Raw genomic sequence first — 18,849 nt, 5'->3', positions numbered from 1 at the left:
CCCATGGTTTCCCTTATTTGTAATATCTAGTATATGTATGAGTCAAGCGGAAAAGGTCAGATAATGTGATGTCAGGAAAATGAACCCTTAGATGTGTATTTTAATGTTTTTTTCTTTCATGCATGTGTTTCTAATGCATTTATAAGATTATCTCTTTGTTGCTTTGTATGTCCCTCCCCCACAGTGTAACCCCTGCTTTCACTATATTTGATGTCAGTATAACTTGTGGAGGAGATGGGGAAAAACCAGTTGTTTAAGGATACAGGTGGACCTGTTGCAACAATGAGAAGTACAAGTTGTCATGTCCAAAATGAGCTTTACAATGTCGGTGGGGGGGGAGGGGGGGTATGATTGGGTGGGGGGGAGGGGGGAGGCTGGGAAGGGAGGTGAAGGGTAAACAAAGGAGGAGGCTGCAATGCTTGGTAAGAAATGTTCGCATTATCCTACCCATGTAATTGCAACTCCTCTGTACAGTATGTTCACAAATAAAATTAAATTAAATTAAAAAAAAAAAGATGTGCAAGGTGTTTTCACGATGTCCAGGAACTTCTTTGTGTGTATTGGTACACAAGGACTTGGACTCAGCGTCTGGGTGCTGTCCTTTGGCTTTTTCATTCCTACTTGAGCTACATCTCCACTTCTGTTTTTTTGGTGTTTAACTGGCGATCAGAGTCCCTTTCCTGCCTAGGATGTGTTCAAACCACCTTCAGAGCTCTGCCTCTTAAGTAGTTAGTCATGAGCCACAAGCAGCAGGCTTCCATCTAGCATTTTTAAAAATTAGTTAATTTGTGTGTGTGTGGGGGGGAGGACAGTACTAGAACTTGAATTTCAGGGCCTGATTCTCTGGCTTGGCTTTTCCACTCAAGGTCAGCATTCCAAGGCTCCACCGTTGCCTCCCTATAAAACAACGAATAATTTTCAAATATTTTTTGGTGGTACTGGGATTTGAGCTCAAAGCTTCATACTTGCTCAGAAGACATTCTTACCCTGCAGTGTGTCACCAGTCTGTCACACTGCATCTAATGTCCATACAGGCACAACATTGCGGCCATCTCTATAAACCTCATTTTTTAATGTTTCTGTCAAAATAGGACTGATGACCATTATTGATATATTATTGTGCTGATTCCATGAGATTTCAAGACAATTGAACATAAGAATCCTGTCTTCTTCATCCATTTCTCCAGGTCAGTGAACAATCTCCAGTGTGTCATGAGCAATATGAATACATTGGCAAAGTAAGCAAGATAACCTGATTGCATAATGCTATATATATACATATATGTATATGTGTATATATATATATATATATGCATATGTGCGTATGTGTATACATACACACACACAAGCCAATCCTCTTCCAGAATTTACTCAGTGCCAACTCATGTGCTCACTTGGTAATATTGCCAGGCAGTTCATCTGTCTGCTCTGTGAATATAAGGTGGTCACTATGCTCATCTTCCTCCATTTACTTAACAAGGAACAGTTAGAATTACATAATCATGTCATATCTAATGATTTTCTGTTATGCTCAGGTTTGGGGCAAACAAATCTAAATACAAAATGTACTGGCTTACATCTGTAATCGTAGCTCATTGGGAGGCTGAGATCTGAGGGTCATGGTTTAATGACAGAGCAGGCTTATTGGGAATAAGAATCCATGAGATTGATTACAGATAATAGTCCTGGACTCATGGACTCTTATCTCCAACAAATCACTCAGAAGCCTGAAATGGAGCTGTGGTTCAAGTGGTAGAGTGCTATCCCTCTGTGAAAACAATCAGGGACAGTGCTCAGGCCTTGAGTTCAAGTGCTAGGATCAGTACCAAAAAAGAAAAAAGAAAAGAAAAAGAATTAAATAAAATAATTGAAAGAAAAAAAGGAACAGGGACATGAATCAAGCAGTGTAGTGCTGGCCTAGCATGTGGGAGGTCCTAGCACATGCTTGGGCACCAGTAATGCCAAGAAAAAAAACTACAGAAGAAAAGAACATAGTTGATATGTCTCAAGGCTGCTTAAACATAGGCCTTGCCACTTAATAGTTCTATGCTCTATGATCTTCAGGCTTTTCATATTTAGAGAGGATTAATAATCCATAAAGTCAGTAGGGATTGAGATTTATATGATATGAGAACTGTTTATTTGTTTGTTTTGGTCCGGTCGTGGGGCCTGAACTCTGGGCCTGGGCGCTGTCCCTCAGCTCTTCAGCTCAAGGCTAGCGCTCTACCACTTGAGTTACAGTGCCACTTCCGGCTTTTTTCTTTTTTGTTTTGTGGTGCTGAGGAATCGAACCCAGGGCCTCAAGCATGCAAGGCAAGCGCTCTACCACTGAGCCACCTTCCCAGTACATATGATATGAGATCTGTATGTGAAGCAGAAGGCAGGCAACGTGAGGTTGTCCTTAGCATCACGTTTAGCAGCTAACTTTGCTTTGGCTCATGGTTGGTGAGTGGAGTGAGTGGTTTCATATCCAGACAGAAAACAAACTCCCAGCTAGTGCTTTACCAAGGACCACTCTTTCTTGAGCCCCCATAAAGAGCGATGTACTAGAAATAGCTCCTCTCCCAGATCCGGGAATGTTCAATGATGTTGTGCCACCACCATCAAAATGTTTCGCCTGCATGAAAATAAACTGTATCATAGGTACGTCCATTATAAAGTGTGCTGCGTTGAAAATGTTGATAATTTTATACAACAACAAAAAGGTAGATAAGATTAACAAACCACAGAAGATATCAGGTGATTCTATAATCTCTGATTTTAATGTCAGTGGTATTGGTGTGTGCACGTGTTTACTAAAATACATTTCTCATTGTGAGCGAATTGAAAGAAGACTTAGAAAGTATAATGATGTCTTAGAAACAAGGAGGAATATGGTGTGTGTGTGTGTGTGTGTGTGTGTGTGTGTGTGTGTGTGTGTGTGTGTGTGTGCTAGTACTGAGGCTTGAACTCAGAGCCTCTCAATCTCACTGAGCTATTTTTGCTCAAGCCTGGTGTTCTACCACTTCAGCCATATGCGTACTTCCAGCTTTTTGCTGGTAAATTGTGTGCCTCTCTTTGACCCATGATCAACATATCTCATATCCTAAGTAGCAACGATTACAGATATGTGTCACCAGTGCCCAGTTTAAGGGTACAATGTTTGGATTTCCAGTGTTGCTCTGCAAAGCACATGAGGTTATGGTGAATTCACATAATACAGGCATAAAGTAATTCATTAATTTCAGCATGGTCATGGCTACGATAATTAACTTTTACCTCTTAATTTTATAGATGAAATATTCCAGCCCTTTAGTCTTAAGTTTTTACACACAGATTTGAAGAGATCTATTGCAATGGTTAGAGATGAGATTGCAGCCTCAATTTCCTTCCTTCAGTGGTTCTGAACAGCCTCATGTCCTTCCATTTGGCCCATGACACTGGGTGAGAGGGCCAGGTTTGGAAAGGATGACTCGGTTGAAGCCCTCTTTCTCAGGTCGTACAGATTCAGTGTAGAGATTCACAGGTGTCCGGTGCTGCAGGGAGCACACGAGGGCTAACTCTTTCTCTGCATGACCTCTTGCTTTTTCCACCTCCCATTCTTGATTCGGTGTTCCATCTTGATGGCACAGCGCATTCCTCTGCCTGTCAGCAAACGCCAATCGACCTGCATCCACTTTCCGCTTCTTTGGTTATTTAGGACATGACTAAATTGTACGAAGCTCAGGGGAGCCGACTTAAGAAAAGCATTCTGTATGTGGCTGACATAGCAGAAGATCTGTGGGACTGAGAGAGTCCAGAACTGGGGACCCCTGATCTGGGCCAAATCACCATGCAAACCTCTCTCGAGGTACAGCATGGAGAGCTGGGTGCTGGCGAGGATCTCACCCACAGCACACGTCCCAGAGCCACTGTTCCTTCTCCATGTAATCACCCGAGATGTCTCTGCCACCTGACTGCTTTGTTATCATCCCGCACTGGCCATCTGCACTGAGGAAAAGCCCCCAGCTTTGCCTGGAGAAAAACACTGGGCGTGTCCCAGGCAGGAAGCAACCTATTATTTAAAGAAACATTCTCACAGTGTGTTGGTATGATCACAGCCTCTGAGATGCTGAGAGGGGTGGAGTTCAAGGATGCAAGCCTCCACCCCGAGTTTATCATGTGTCAAATTCTGCGATGAGCTCCATGTAAAGCGAAATGAAGGTGCTATACATCTGCCTCTGTGGAAGCATTTACACTGGAGATGTGGATATCCGTTGATAAATTCCAGGCAGATAATAAGGTATGAGTGTGCCCAAAGTGCTACTGTAGGGTGTGTGAGTTAAATAAGTAAGACTAAGTATGTATGTATGTATGTGTATGTGTATGTGTGTATGTGTATGTATGTATGTGTGCATGCATGTATGTGTGTATGTGTGTGTGCATGTATGTATGTGTGTATATATGTATCTGTCTGTCTGTCTACTTGTCTATTTACTTACCTACTTACCATCCAACAGAGCTTCTATCTATCTATCTATCCATCCAACAGAGCTTCTATCTATCTATCTATCTATCTATCTATCTATCTATCTATCTATCTATCTATCTATCTATCTATCTATTCAACCATCATCACCCAACATGGTTTTTATTATTTATCTATTCATCCATTACCCATCCATCATCTTTTATCATCTATCAATTTATTTTCATCTATCTATTCCTATCTATTCCTATCATCCATCCAACATAGCTATTATAGCTGTCTGTAGGTCTGTCTATCTATGCTAATACTGGGGCCTGAACTCATTGCCTGAGTCTCTTGTTTAGCTTTTTCTGCTCAAAGCTGGAGATTTACCACTTGATCCATAATTCCACTTCTGGTAATTTTTGCTGGTTAAATGGAATAAGTATTTCAGATTTGTTTGCCTATGGTAGCTTTGAACTGTGATCCTCAGATTTCAGCCTCCTGAGGCTGAGCCATTAGTGCATGGCTCCAATTCTGTTTAAAAATCAACATTTCACTCTTTTCTTCTTAAGGCAAAAGAAAATGCATAAGGAATTAGAATTACATAAATACTTGGCTAATCCATGCCTTCTCCCCTGCTGAACTCTGGCACAAACAACCATGATTGGCAGGTGTTGGAGCACAATAAATTATTACATAAACAAACTGCCTGCAATTACAAGCCATTGATTAGTATCATTTAAAACAAGTGAGCCCAAAGTAGAGTTTTGTTTCATCCCCTGTTACTTCAAGATTCATGACCTACAATACTTAGATTTAGTGGGTGCAGTTGCAGGTTCCAAATTTAGGTATTAAATGTGCCAGTTAGAGATCACCCCATTCATATTTCCACTCCTGTATCTCTTCTTTCTCCTTGTCTCAGTGGGGCACCCACCCAATTGGTGTCATGCTTAGTGCCTTTCAAGTAAAACCAAGGAAGTGGGAAGAAAGGACTGGTCAAATACTGCTCATTTTAATCTTCCTGCAGAAAATTGGAGCAAAACAAAGAGATATTTAGGGTAAAATACAGAAAAAAAGATAACTACAAAGCATTGAGTATTTAAGCTGCAATGTTTGGAGGAAGGAAAAGTGGAGTAAGAGGATAAAATCTATAAATGACAGCTTATGAGAAAGAAGAAGCCATCAAACAGGGAAACAAAAGTAGAGAGATTAAGTTACACAGAACACAAATTTCTAACACTATTTTTAACACTAGGTCTTTAACTCAGGGCCTTTTGTTTACCAGGCAGGCATTCGACCACTTCTGCCACACTTCCAGCTCTTATGTATTTATTTATTTTGTCAGTCATGGAGCTTGAATTCTGGGCTTGGGCTCTGTCCCTGAGCACTTCAGCTTAAGGCTAGAGTTCTACCACTTGAGTCCGCACCACTTCCAGTTTTCTGTTGGTTAATTGGAGGTAAGAGTCTCCAGGACTTTTCTGCCTAGGCTGGCTTTGGACTGAGGTCCTCAGAGCTCAGCCTCCTGAGTACCTAGGGATTATAGACATGAGCCACCAGTGTCCAGTGGGTGTTTTTTTTTTTTTTATTGCTGGTTATTTTCAAGCTGGAGCCTTATGAACTTCTCTACCCAGACTGAACTTGAACTATGACCCTTTTGTTCTTAGCCTCTGGAATAGCTAATACTACAGATATGAGTACAGTGTCCAACTTAATTTCAAATTATGTAATAAATATGTGTTGAACATCAATCAAGTTTGATAAAAAAAATATTGGAACAGGCTGGGAAGGTGGATCAGTGGTAGAGTGCTTGCCTTGCATGCATGAGGCCCTGGGTTTGATTCCTCAGCACCACATGAGCAGAAAAAGGTGGAAGTGGTGCTGTGGCTCAAGTTGTAGAGCACTAGCCTTGAGCTGAAGAGCTGAGAGACAGCACCCAGGCCCAGAGTTCAGGCACCATGACTGGCAAAAAAAATACAGTACAACTTTAAGGAGTACAAATTAAAGAGTGCAAATGTTACTGAATAAAATTAGGTAATGAATGAGAAAAAGCAAAAACTTCAATTCTGTAAATTGTAAAGGGGCAAGAGAATTTTAAATGGACATTTTAGTCACCTCACAAACACAAACACACAATATACCTATTATATAATATATATATATATATATATATATATACATTATATAAAACAATACAATGGACATTTTAAAACTTTAAAGAATGGCAACCCAAGCAAAATCACATCCACAGGCATCCTGCCTTCCCATGACAGTGCACCACCCAAGCAGGGACTAATTCCCAGAGGTCACAGACTGACCTCAGTGCCATCCCTAGGGATGGATGAACAGACTCCTGTGGATCTCCCTACTACTCAAGGACAAGCTGTCACCTCTTCATTTGTGGTGTGTCCAGCACAAAGTACACAGTGGCCCAGGCCCTAGGCATATACAATCCAAAAATGGAAGTACTATAAAACAACTTGTACTTGGACAACAAGAGAATTCTCTACAGTGACAAGTTGTAAAAGCCAAGCTTAATTTCTAAATATGTAATAAAAGTGTGCAAAAGGGATTAGACTATAGGATGTGTGAAGTATGCACACATAATGCATTAATATATTACTTTACTGCACATGTGTCTAACCATGGAGAAATGAGTGACTAGGAAACATGTTCAAATGATTGTTTTGAATACTTATTTTCTTTGAGAGCCTGAATGTTATATTTGATAATGTGACTTACAGAGTTATTATTATTATATTATTAAAATTACTCTTATCTACAGTTATTTAAATCTCTTCCTGATTATCTTTTTGTGTTAAGGAAAAAATGTGAGATCAAAACTTAAGATGGACTTGTGCAAAACTCATTATTTTATGTTGGTAATATTTTAAATTTATTTTTAAAATTGTCTTTAAGTAGTTGTACAAAGGGACTTTTCAGTTTAACTTATTGTTCATGAGTACATCTTAATCAATGTTACCCTTTCCATTATTCTCCCCATCTCCCCAACCCCACTCATGCCTTCAAATTAGTCAGGTCAATTTTTCTCATATAAAATTGAAATTCATAATTTCCTTTTATTTTCATCATGGATCATTAAGTATAAAAATAAAATATGCTATCATCTTGTTGCCTTAATTATTAAATGTAGTCATTTTTATCCATTTCATTAAAGTTTAGCTTTTTCTTAGAATATGTATCTGCATTCAAAGAAGTCATTCTGGAAGGCTGTGGGGAAAAAATTACAAAGATACAGCATTTTTCTAGTTCCCTTAGCCATCATTTTTCTTCATCTTATTTTATGACCCCCAGATCTTGTATTTCTATGTTTCTTATTGCACTTAGTTAGAACTTAGTTATAAAAATTTGATGAGAGAAAGATAATAACAAAACAAAAAAGTGAAGCTTGTGATTCGTAAAAACAAACAATTTTATTTGATTATACTTATAAAACCAACTCTGAGGCTTAAGAAAGGCCTGTTTTACCTGGATCCCTGCCTTCTGATGCATCTCCTCTGATGTAACCTCATCAGAGGTGTGCAGTATTCAGTAGGCTCAAGCAGTACCTATCATTAAGTTGGAGACTTGGGGAAAACAAATTTATAAGTGTACTGCAGCAAAACTGAAGCTAAAATGTCTATCCTAAGACTCAAATTAGCTGTCAAGAGTGGTCAATTAATGTGACTACCAGATCCATTTTTATATTCATCCACGTTCAGAGATCTAAGAAATGGAATATTTCATATAATAGTTATGTGGAAATATTATGTCATAACTCAATTGAGATCTGATAATTCCTCATCTGAATTTTTTGCATGTCTGTGTATCTCTGAGTAAAAGTTTTAAGTCCCTATAATCAACCTTAAATCTGTGCACAGCCATAACCTTCTTTATCCCAAGTTCTTCTTGCTTTCTGTACTTCATTAGCTGTTTTTGACACACAGCAAGCTTACTGCCATCGCTAGGTACTTCTGTTCCTTACTTGTGGATTTCTCATCTGACACAGTATACATTTCACTTACTGGATGACTCTCTTCATTCCACACAGGGATGGAGGAAGTTCCAAAGGAAAACAGATTCATGTCTGCTTTCATTACTCATGTGCATTAGTCCTAATACATGGGAGGAGCTCAAAGTATTTGAACAGATAGATTCACAATTGAATTCAAGATTCCAATTTTTAGCCTTATGGCAAATGAAATGTCCTGAAGATATTCTTAATAAAAACAGAACTTAGGAATGCTTCATGTAAAATTAGAAATATTTACTTAAATGTATAGTTAGAGTCACAGGAGAGTCAAGCAGAGCTTCACAAGCTAAAACATAACGAGCATCTGCACTTCAAAGTAGTGGAGAGCCTTTGCTTTTACTTCTCCTTAGTGTAAGCATAGGTCAACTTGGGATACCCACTAACCAATAAACTTTGTTTGGAATTTTGCAAACCTGAATAGGAGGTAAAAGACCAAAGTACTTTTACCTTATATACATGCAAACATGAATCCAATTATTGATTTCACAAGGTGATTTGTATAACCCTGGAATTCCCCACCAAAAGCTTGATCTGGTCCTAATTGAATGAATGATACTTCCTATGCACAACACACACACAGAGAAGAAAATAGAAATTCTCAGAGCACAGCACAGCACAGCACAGCACAGATGCCTTGTATTCACAAACTCCTTTGTTAAATGGCACCTCTTTTGTACAACAAAAAGATAATACAAAAGAAAAAGACAGGTACATTGCAAAGGAAATAAATCTAAGCTATGTTTGACTTTAAGACAAATATAAAAGTTAAGAGACAGGAGACTATCAAAATCTGAAAGAATAGAATTGTCAATCTATAAATGAGTAACCACAGGCAATTCTTTTTTTTTTTTTTTTTACATTTTCTGGGTAGGTGGCTTGAACTCAGGGCCTGAGTCCTGTCCCTGAGCTTCTTTGCTCAAGGCTAACACTCTTACACTTTGACCCACAGCTCCACTTCTGGTTTTCTGGTGGTTAATTGGACAAAAGAGAGAGTCTCACAGACTTTTCCTGCCTTGGCTAAATTTGAGCCTCTTGAGCAGCTAGGATTACAGGATTATACCCAGCTTCCAGCTTCAAACTCTTTAACAGCACAACAGAAACCCACACTTTCAGAGTGTCATAACTGATGATATTTATTACTGAAGAATTTCAATAAGTGAATTGAGCCAAGCCCAAAGAAACATAGGTCCCATGGTTTCCCTTATTTGCAATAACTAGTATATGTCTGAGTCAAGCAGAAAAGGTCAGTTAAGGTGATGTTAGGGAACTGAATCCTAAGATAAGTATTCAAATGTCTTTTATCTTTCATGCGATTGTTTCTAACACATTTATAAGATTATTTCTTTGTTGCTTTGTATGTCCCTCCCCCACAGTATAACCCCTGCTTTCACTGTATTTGATGTCGGTATAATTTGTGAGGGGAAGGGGAAAAACAAATCGTTTAAATAGGGATACAGGTCGGAAAAATGAACTTTACAACTTTGGTGTGGGGGGGATGGGGGGAGGAGGATGGGAAGGGAGGGGAAGGGGAAACAAAGAAGGAGGCTACAATGCTTGATAAGAAATGTACTTATTATCTTGCCCATATAATTGTAACCCCTCTGTACAGTATTTTCACAATAAAAAAATAAAAATTAAAAAAAGAAGAAACATCCAAAAAATTTGGAATGATTTACATTACAAGCATTACACTAAGCTCAAAAAGAAGAATTGTAATATTATAAAGAATAGTGCTGAACCATATGCAAGCCAGTTTATGCAGACTTTGAATAAATAAAACAGTAATGAAGCCAGGCACCAGTGGTTCACGCCTGTAATCCTAGCTATTCAGGAAGTTGAGATCTAAGGATCTGTGTTCAAAGCCAGCTCAGGAAGAAAAGTCACCATGAGACTTTTATCTCCAATTAACCAAGCAGAAAACCAGAATTGGCACTTTGCCAGAAGTATTAGAGCACTAGCCTTGAGCACAAAGAGGCTCAAGGACAGCACCCAAGCCCTGAGTTCAAGCCCCACAACTAACCATAAATAAATAAATAAGAATTATTAAAACAATAATGATAAGGTTGAATTTTATTCTTAAAGTGTAAAGCTAAAACAAAACATTTTGGATCCCATAGAGGTAAGAGATAGATTGCTTTTGTGGATAAAATATTTTGCAGATTCTTATGTTTTATGGGAAAAGAGTAAATATAATGATATATTTGAGCACTTTTTATATCTATGAATGTGAATTTTCAATTGATAATTTCAAAAATAATTTTAAATTTTAGTTGGGAGTGTGGGTAAAGGAAACAGAAGAGAAAAAGTTAATTCAAAATGATCCATAAAATGGTAAAAAAAAAAAATCCTTCATAAGAAAAATAAAGTGAAAATAGAAGGAAAACATATAGACATTACCTCAACTATATCCATTAAAGCAAACCAAAGGTCATTTATTATTGAAATAAAGGTATTGTATGGAGTAAAGAATCAATTAACTTTAACATGAAAAGCCTAGAAAGTGTTAAAACAATATAGAAGATAAAGGATAAGAACCAATTATCACAAAAAAACAAAGTCACTATTGGGATTAAACTTAAAATTATGTATCAACCAATATACAAGGTATGGGTAAATTCATAGTAGTACATGAACTTGGAAGATATAATTGTTCATTATTAATTATCTATTCAAGCAGACAATACAAAACCTGTAGATCTTGACAACCTTAGTTTATACTAGTTAGTTTTAACTATATAATTGAAATAACTAAGTATTTTCCTTAACAGGTGTATACAGAAAGAACATCAAAATATTATAAAAGCAAATATGTGTAATTGCTGAAAATCAGACAATAATGAAGGTAAAGCTAGCATCAACATAATTTAGCACAGTTACATAGAATGTGCCACCTGATCTCAGTTCACTTAAGAGATTTATAATAAAAGTTAATTAAAATAGAAAATTTAAGACGTTTCCAGTGACTCATGGATTGAAAAATGCTTTGCAATAAATAATAATTAGAGAACTTTAAAGAACTTCTCTAGAGCCCAAACCTACAAATAACCAATGTCAGAGAATATAGAAGATCTTCACTAGCCATACAACTGACAAGGGCCTCATATCTAAAATGTACCTAGAACTCAAAACATTAAGTCCCCCAACAAAAAAATCCTCAAATAAATAACTGCACAATGGCCCGATTAACAAGTGGACTACAGACTTAAAGAGAGACTTCTCTGAAGAGGAAATAGGAATGGCCATTACAAGACACTATGTTGAAAAACAAACTTTACCATTTAGGAAGGGGCAGAGGAGTGTAGTTGTGGAGGTGGGAGGGAAGGGATGGTTGGGGAAAAACAAAGGAGGACGCAACAATGTTTGGTAAGAAATGTACTCATTAGCTTGCTCATGTAACTGTAACCCTTCTGTACAGTATTTTTACAATAAAAAATGTTTTTTTCTTTCTTGCGATTGTTCCTAACATATTTATAAGATGATTTTTTTTTTTGTTTTGTATGTCCATCCCCCAGGGTATAACCCCAGTTTTCACTGTATTTGATGTTGGTATAATTTGTGGAGGGGAAAGGAAAAACCAAATTGTTTAGATAGGGATACATGTAGACCCATTGCAACACTGAAATGTAAAAGATGTTATGTCGAAAAATTAACTTTACAATTTTGGCCGGGGGTGGGGTAGGGGGTGGGGGTGGAGGAAAAGGAGGGTGGACGGGGGGAGATGGGAAAGGATGTGAAGGGAAAACAAAGGAGGTGGCAACAATGCTTGATAAGAAATGTACTCAGCTAGCCTTGAGCTGAAGGGCTGAGGGACAGCGCCCAGGCCCAGAGTTCAGGCCCCACGACCAGACCAAAAAAAAAAAAAAAAGAAATGTACTCATTACCTTGACCATGTAATTGTAACACCTCTGTATGGTATTTTCACAATAAAAAAATGATAAAAAAAATAAATTACTTAATTAAAAAAAGAATGGCCAATAGACACCTGAAAAAATGCTCAACTGCTCTAGCCATAAAAGAAATGCAAATCAAAACAACGTTGAGATACCACCTTACCAAGTTAGAATGGCTATAATCAAGAAATCTAGTAACAATAGAGGCTGGAGGGGATGTGGTGAAAAGAGAAGCCTACTGCATTGTTCAACCACTTTGGAAAGCAGTATGGAGGTTCCCCAAAAGACTCCACATAGAGCTCCCCAGTGATCTGGCAATACCACTTGTGGGTATTTGCCCAAACCATCACAAATGCTACCAGCACAACTATGTTTATTGCAGCATTATTCACCATAGCAAAGATATGGAACCAACCCAGATGCCCCTCAGTAGATGAATGGATCAAGAAAATGTGATGTGATGTGTGTGTGTGTGTGTGTGTGTGTGTGTGTGTGTGTGTGTATGTATATATAATGGAATTCTATGCCTCCATCAGAAAGAATGACATCACCCCATTTGTTAGGAAATGGAAAGACTTGGAAAAAATTAAATTAAGTAAGCCAGACCCAAAGAAACATAAGTCCCATGGTTTCCCTTATCTGTAATAACTAGTATATGACTAGGACAAGCAGAAAAGTTCAAAAGCTATGTACATATGACCATATAAGATGATGCTAAGCAAAATGAACCCAAGATAGAGTCACAATAGGTTTTATGTTTCTTGCTGCTGTTTTTAATGTAATTATAATGTACTAGTGATTTTTTTTGTTTCTTTTGTATGTTCTTCCCCCATGGTATAAACCCTGTTTTCTTTGTATTTGATTCCGGTGCCCTGCATTTTGTATGTACATTTTTCTAATTTGGGGAGGAGAAGGGAAATAACAAAGCTGGAACAAGGATACAAGCTGACCCACTGTAACAATGAAATGTACAAGACACTATGTTGAAAAGAACTTTACAATTTTGGGGAGGGGGAGGAGTTGGAGAGGTGGGGAGGGAAGGGATGCTAGGGGAAAAACAAAGGGGGTGGACAATTGCTCGATAGGAAATTTACTCATTACCTTGCTCATGTAACTGTAACCCCTCTGTATGGTATCTTTACAATAACAATATATAATAAAAATAACTTTAAATCAGGTTGAACTGCCCTCTTACAAGTTTCTTCACAGTTCTAGGTTTATAATATTTTAGAGGGCGTTGGAATGAAGGCATTTGTTAGATAAAATATATGATATCTTATTTTTCAATGTTTTTATAATAATGAACCATACTTTTCTATTTCATTTCCAGAATCCTTTTTTTCAAGTAAAAAATTGCTCATTTTTTCCCTCCTTCCCTCCTTTCATCCCTGCTTTCTTCCTCCATCACCTTGCTGTGTATCCTTGGCTGACCTTGAACTTTGTGATCTTCCTGCCTCAGCACCACAACTGTTGGAATTAAAGGCATGAACCGCCATGCCCAGAAAGATTCATATTCCATGATGAACGGCCCTCCTTTTGCATGTATGTGTGTTTTCTGGTTGGTTTCTCTTGTTCTGGATTACCCTAAACATTCCTTCTTACTCTTTTGCTCTTTGGCGACCCATGGTCAAAAGTACATCCAACTTGCTTATGTTTTCTTCTCCGTGACTTACATTTTAAGGCAAGAGTTTCAAAATCTCTCTGCTGTTCTCTAGGCACAACATCTTAGTAAAGTCTCAGCAATTTCCAATTTAGGATACAGTTCTGTGATTTGCTTTGGCTCACGGGCCGCTGCGCCTCACCAACCCTCTTGTGCAGAGGTCTCTGCCCCATCCTTTTCTCTCTCTTCCTCGCCACGAGGTCTTATGTGGTGCTGCCACAGCAACCACGACAACTACCTGGCATTTGAAGTTGGAAGTTGTTAAATTCGAATTAAAGTTTGCAAAGTCTTTGTTTGTAAGCATAGGCTAAGGGAGTACTTGTGGCTTCTTTGTTCTTAATGCTTTCCCAGGAAACCTAGACCTGGGGAGTCAGGCAGCTACTGTTCCCTTTAGATTTCCCGAAATTCCCAGAAGAACCTCCAACAGTAGGAAATAAGCAGCTGTTCATCTAGGTACCACAAGCCAACGTGTGCAGTGTGGCTCTCAGAAACTGGGCTGTCTTCAAATTATATTGAGGACAGCACCCAGGTTTGACAAAAACAGTGTTCAAGGTCTAGGACCAGCAAAACAAACAAAACTACCCTATAAGATGAGTTTCTTCTGAAAGATCCTAGCTTTGTAGCATCAGCATAAAGACTGAGACAGTCCATAGGATAAAAATATCAGAATGAATACCTGTGTAGTAATATTTACAGCACTTCTAGGTCTAAGTTCTGTTCAGTGACTCTTGTTTGTAGACTATCATATGGTTATATGGCTAAAGAAAAGGAATTTTTCCCCTCTACCTTTCTAACAAATTCAACTCTGAGGAAAAAGAACTGGCAGGCATCTTTCATATGTCTATAAAAAGAGGTACTTCTTGCTTTTATAGTCTTTCAATAAGAAATTGTGTGTAAACCTTTACACAGTAATTTCTACAACTAAGCATACTCAGACCAGCTGCCAGCAGCTCAGGCCTGGACTCTCACTTCTAAGGAGGCTAAGATTGGGAGGATCAGAGCTTCAGGCTAGCCCAGGGGGGGGGGAAATAGATTACAAGACTCAACCTTAATAGAAAAAAAGCTGGTGTGGTGGCCTATTCCTGCCATACTAGCTATAACAGAAAACATAAATAAGATTGGGGTCTAGGCTGGCCTCAGGATGAAAGCAAGATTCTATCTTAAAAACAACCAGAGCAAAAACTGGCTACAAGTATGGCTCAAAGGGGAGAGTATGTGCTAACCGAGTGTGAAATCCTGAGTTCAAATCCCCTGACTGCCAAGAAGTAAATTCTAAGTGTGGGAGGCACTGGTGGCTCATGCTTGTAATCCTAGCTACTCAGGAGGCTGAGATCTTAGGATCAAGGTTCAACATCAGCCTTGGCAGGAAAAACTGTGGGACTCTTGTCTCCAATAGACTATCTTTAAAAAAAATCTGGAAGTGGGAGGTGTTGTTCAAATGGTAGAGCTCTGGCCTTGAGCAAAAAAGCTCAGGGACATCTTCCAAGCACTGAGTTCAAGCCCTAAAATCAGCACTAAAAGAAAAAACATTCTAAGCATACTTAGAAAATCTTATACATATCAAACTTGCTATTCAAATTTATATCAAAAGGACAATCAACCCATTAATAATCAATTTTTGGGCAATAGCATATAGTAATCACAAATGAAATGCAGTAAATAAAATTTTCTCTAAATATAAAAACCGTTGAAAGGTATGTGGCTTACTTTAAACAATAATATTGAGAGAAGAGTTTGCACATTGTTATTTAATTTATGTTACTATATCCAAGACTTATTGAAAGACAGATAATTTATATTCCTTTTACTTCTGAATGAGGTTGACTAGCTATTTTCACATGTTTCATTTTACTTCTTATTTGTGGAAAATGTTTTTTGAAGACCCACATTTTTCTCCTGAGTTGTATACTTATTTGTTATTAATTTGTGCAAGTACATTTCACACCAGGATAGTCTGACAAATATTTGTACTCATTTCTCCCAGCATCTCATTTTTTAAAGACTTACTTTGTAAGCCATTTCTTTATTTTACTGTTTTCAAAGATTTTAACTGGTAAGAAGTCAGGCTCATTATTCTTTATGAACTTGCAACCTGGTTGAGACAGTGTCCCTTCTTCAAGGATGACAACTAAAGTCATCCTGATCTTTCTTAGTTTCTAGTTGCACTTGCAAACTTATATGTGTAATTGAGGTAAATGGATTCCAGGAGAAGGGGTAAGTACCGCAGCTTTGCTTTGCTTTGTTTCTTCAAATTGTTGGCCACTTATATCACCATGATTCACTTTGAAAACCATTTCACCGACTTAATATATTTGTATTTTCATTTTATTAAGTGAAAGTGGTAGAAAAGTTTATTAGGGAAGAAATTGATTTCATTAGACCAAAAGTGGATCTCCTGGGGTGAAAGGCTCTATATTTCAATTTCTGTGAGGACTGAATTGCAAATTGTAACTTGTATATGCTTCGATGTGATGCTCTCTACTTTTTCTGATGATTATTTTATTGATTGTGGTTTTATTGTTTCACCAATTGATTTTCTATTTGTAACTGAGTATAATTTGGCTTTTTGTTATTTTTTCTCATGTGAGAGTGTCTGTCTAAGAATTCTCAGAATTCTCAGACTTTCTCTCTAGTAGGCTTGAAAAGTTAGTCCATGCAAGTGAGTGTTTGATACAAATGTGGAAAGCAAATGAGATCTGGGAATGATTCTGATTTTCCAGGAGTGATGAGATACTTGATGCTCAGTTCCTATATATATATTAAAATTTGAGTTGTCTAAAATGTATTGGTCCTTAATTCTTTGGTTAACTCAGTTCATTTGTGTGGGTTTTTGCTTGGGGAAATTTTTTAGTGTTGAATTATTTATTATTATTATTATTACAGAGGGGTTACAGTTACATAAGTCAGATCATGAGTCCATTTCATTTTGGACACTGTCACTCCTTCTCTTCCCTCTCCCAGTGTTTTCCTTCTGTCCCCAGCCACAAATTTTGTAGTTCATTTTCAGCATAGTGTCTAGTGAGTACCACTGCTGGATTTGTTCACCCTTTCTCCCTCTACTCCTGTGCTCCTCTTACCTACCAAAGACAGATAAACAAGACAAAAAGAAAACATGGAACGATACAGAGAAGATTAGCATGGCCCCTGGGCAAGGATGACACACAAATTCATGCAGTGTTCCATATTTTTAAATGAACCCCAAGATAGAGACACAAATATCTCTTTTCTTTCTTACTATAGTTTCTAACGTATTTATAATGTACCATGTGATTTTTTTGTTTCTGTATATGTTCCTCCCCCACTGTATAGCCCCTGTTTTCAATGTATTTGATGTGGTGCCCTGTGTCTTGTATATACACTTCTCTAATTCAGGGAGGGGAAGGGGAAAAACAAAATGCTTAAATAAGGATACAGGTTGACCCATTTTAACAATGAGATGTACAAGACACTATGTTGAAAACGAACTTTACAACTTCGGTGGGGGTGGGGGACTAGTTGTGGAGGTGGGAGGGAAGGGATGGTAGGGGGGAAAACAAAGGAGGAGTCAACAATGCTCAATAGGAAATGTACTCATTATCTTGCTCATGTAACTGTAACCCCTCTGTACAGCATTTTTACAATAAAAAAACATAAAAAAAAAGAAAAACAAAAAAATCTGTCTTGTTTCTATTTTCTGGAGTTCACTATGATAGGTATTATTTTATATTTTCAGAGGCACATAGGTATTGTGCCTTTATGTTTCTCCCTAAGAACATTCTCCTTTGATTTCACTGTGTGGTAAATGCAAGTAGATGTTAATTGGGACTGGACTTAGTGTAAGGCTCATCTGAGTCCTGCCTTCAGCACACATCATTCACAGGTTTGGCAGTTTGTTGCCCCTGGTTATTATTTCATCATTCACATCCACATGTTGACCAGAACATCCACTCCTAAGGATGGGAGTCTTCTAGTTCAGCATGGATGCCTGAAAAGAATCTTAAAAGCATACTGTCCTAAAATTTAGATCTCAAGTCTCGGAATTTTATGAGTACAGTGGATACAGCCTTCATTACTGTTATTTTATGCTGCTGCTGCTGCTACTACTGCTGCTGCTGATCAATATCTCCACACAACAGGCTCCTGGTCCTATTAATCAGCTCAGGGTGCTATAACAAAAGATGGTCGAAGGCGTGATGTAAGCAATAAGTCTGTAATTTACTTCAGTTCTAGAGATTGAAAATCCAAGTTCAAGTGCCTATTGGTGTGGTTCCTACTCAAGGCCAACTTCCTATATACACAGCTGGCTTTTCGCTGTTGTCTCCATAGCTCTGTCATCTCCCCTCTAGGTGTGCTGGCATGGGTGACTCACACCTGCAATCCTAGCTACTCAGCCTGAGTAAGGGAAACCTTAAGACTGTTATCTCCAATAAACCACCAGAAAAGCCAGAAGAGGAGCCGTGACTCAAGTGGTAGGGTGCTATCTTTGAGGGAAAAAAAATAGCTCAGAGACACTAACCAAGCTATGAGTTCAATCCCTAATCTGGCACTAAAAAAGGAGTGAACTCATTATGAGACCAGACTGAATTATCTCTCAATGCAAGTCTATGACTTGCAGTGGTAAAAGTTATCATTGTGGAGGAATATGAGGTATGGGTGATATGACATCATTATTGGAAAACACAATTTATCTCCATAGAGTTTGGGCCATGGGAAACTTTGTGATAGTCCAGGGAACTCCCTGAAGATCACTTATTTCCTAGATATTAGTGGGTGGACTCATATTTGGTGTTTTCCTTAAGCTTCTGCAATGCTTTAATTCCCTAACCAGAAAAGGCAAATAGCAGATTTCTTTGATTTTTAA

General features: G+C 38.0%; 1 non-coding gene across 1 annotated transcript; it reads left to right on the top strand.

Moving 5' to 3' along the window:
- Positions 1 to 17,094: 17,094 nt before the first annotated feature.
- LOC122114010 lies at positions 17,095 to 17,198 on the top strand. The gene has a single exon (XR_006148501.1). It is a non-coding gene; the product is annotated as a U6 spliceosomal RNA (small nuclear RNA).
- Positions 17,199 to 18,849: the final 1,651 nt, after the last annotated feature.

Source organism: Dipodomys spectabilis, unplaced genomic scaffold (genome assembly GCF_019054845.1).
Source record: "Dipodomys spectabilis isolate Male_0828 unplaced genomic scaffold, ASM1905484v1 ptg000102l, whole genome shotgun sequence".
NCBI lineage: Eukaryota > Metazoa > Chordata > Mammalia > Rodentia > Heteromyidae > Dipodomys > Dipodomys spectabilis.
This window is presented reverse-complemented; position numbering and strand designations above follow the sequence as displayed.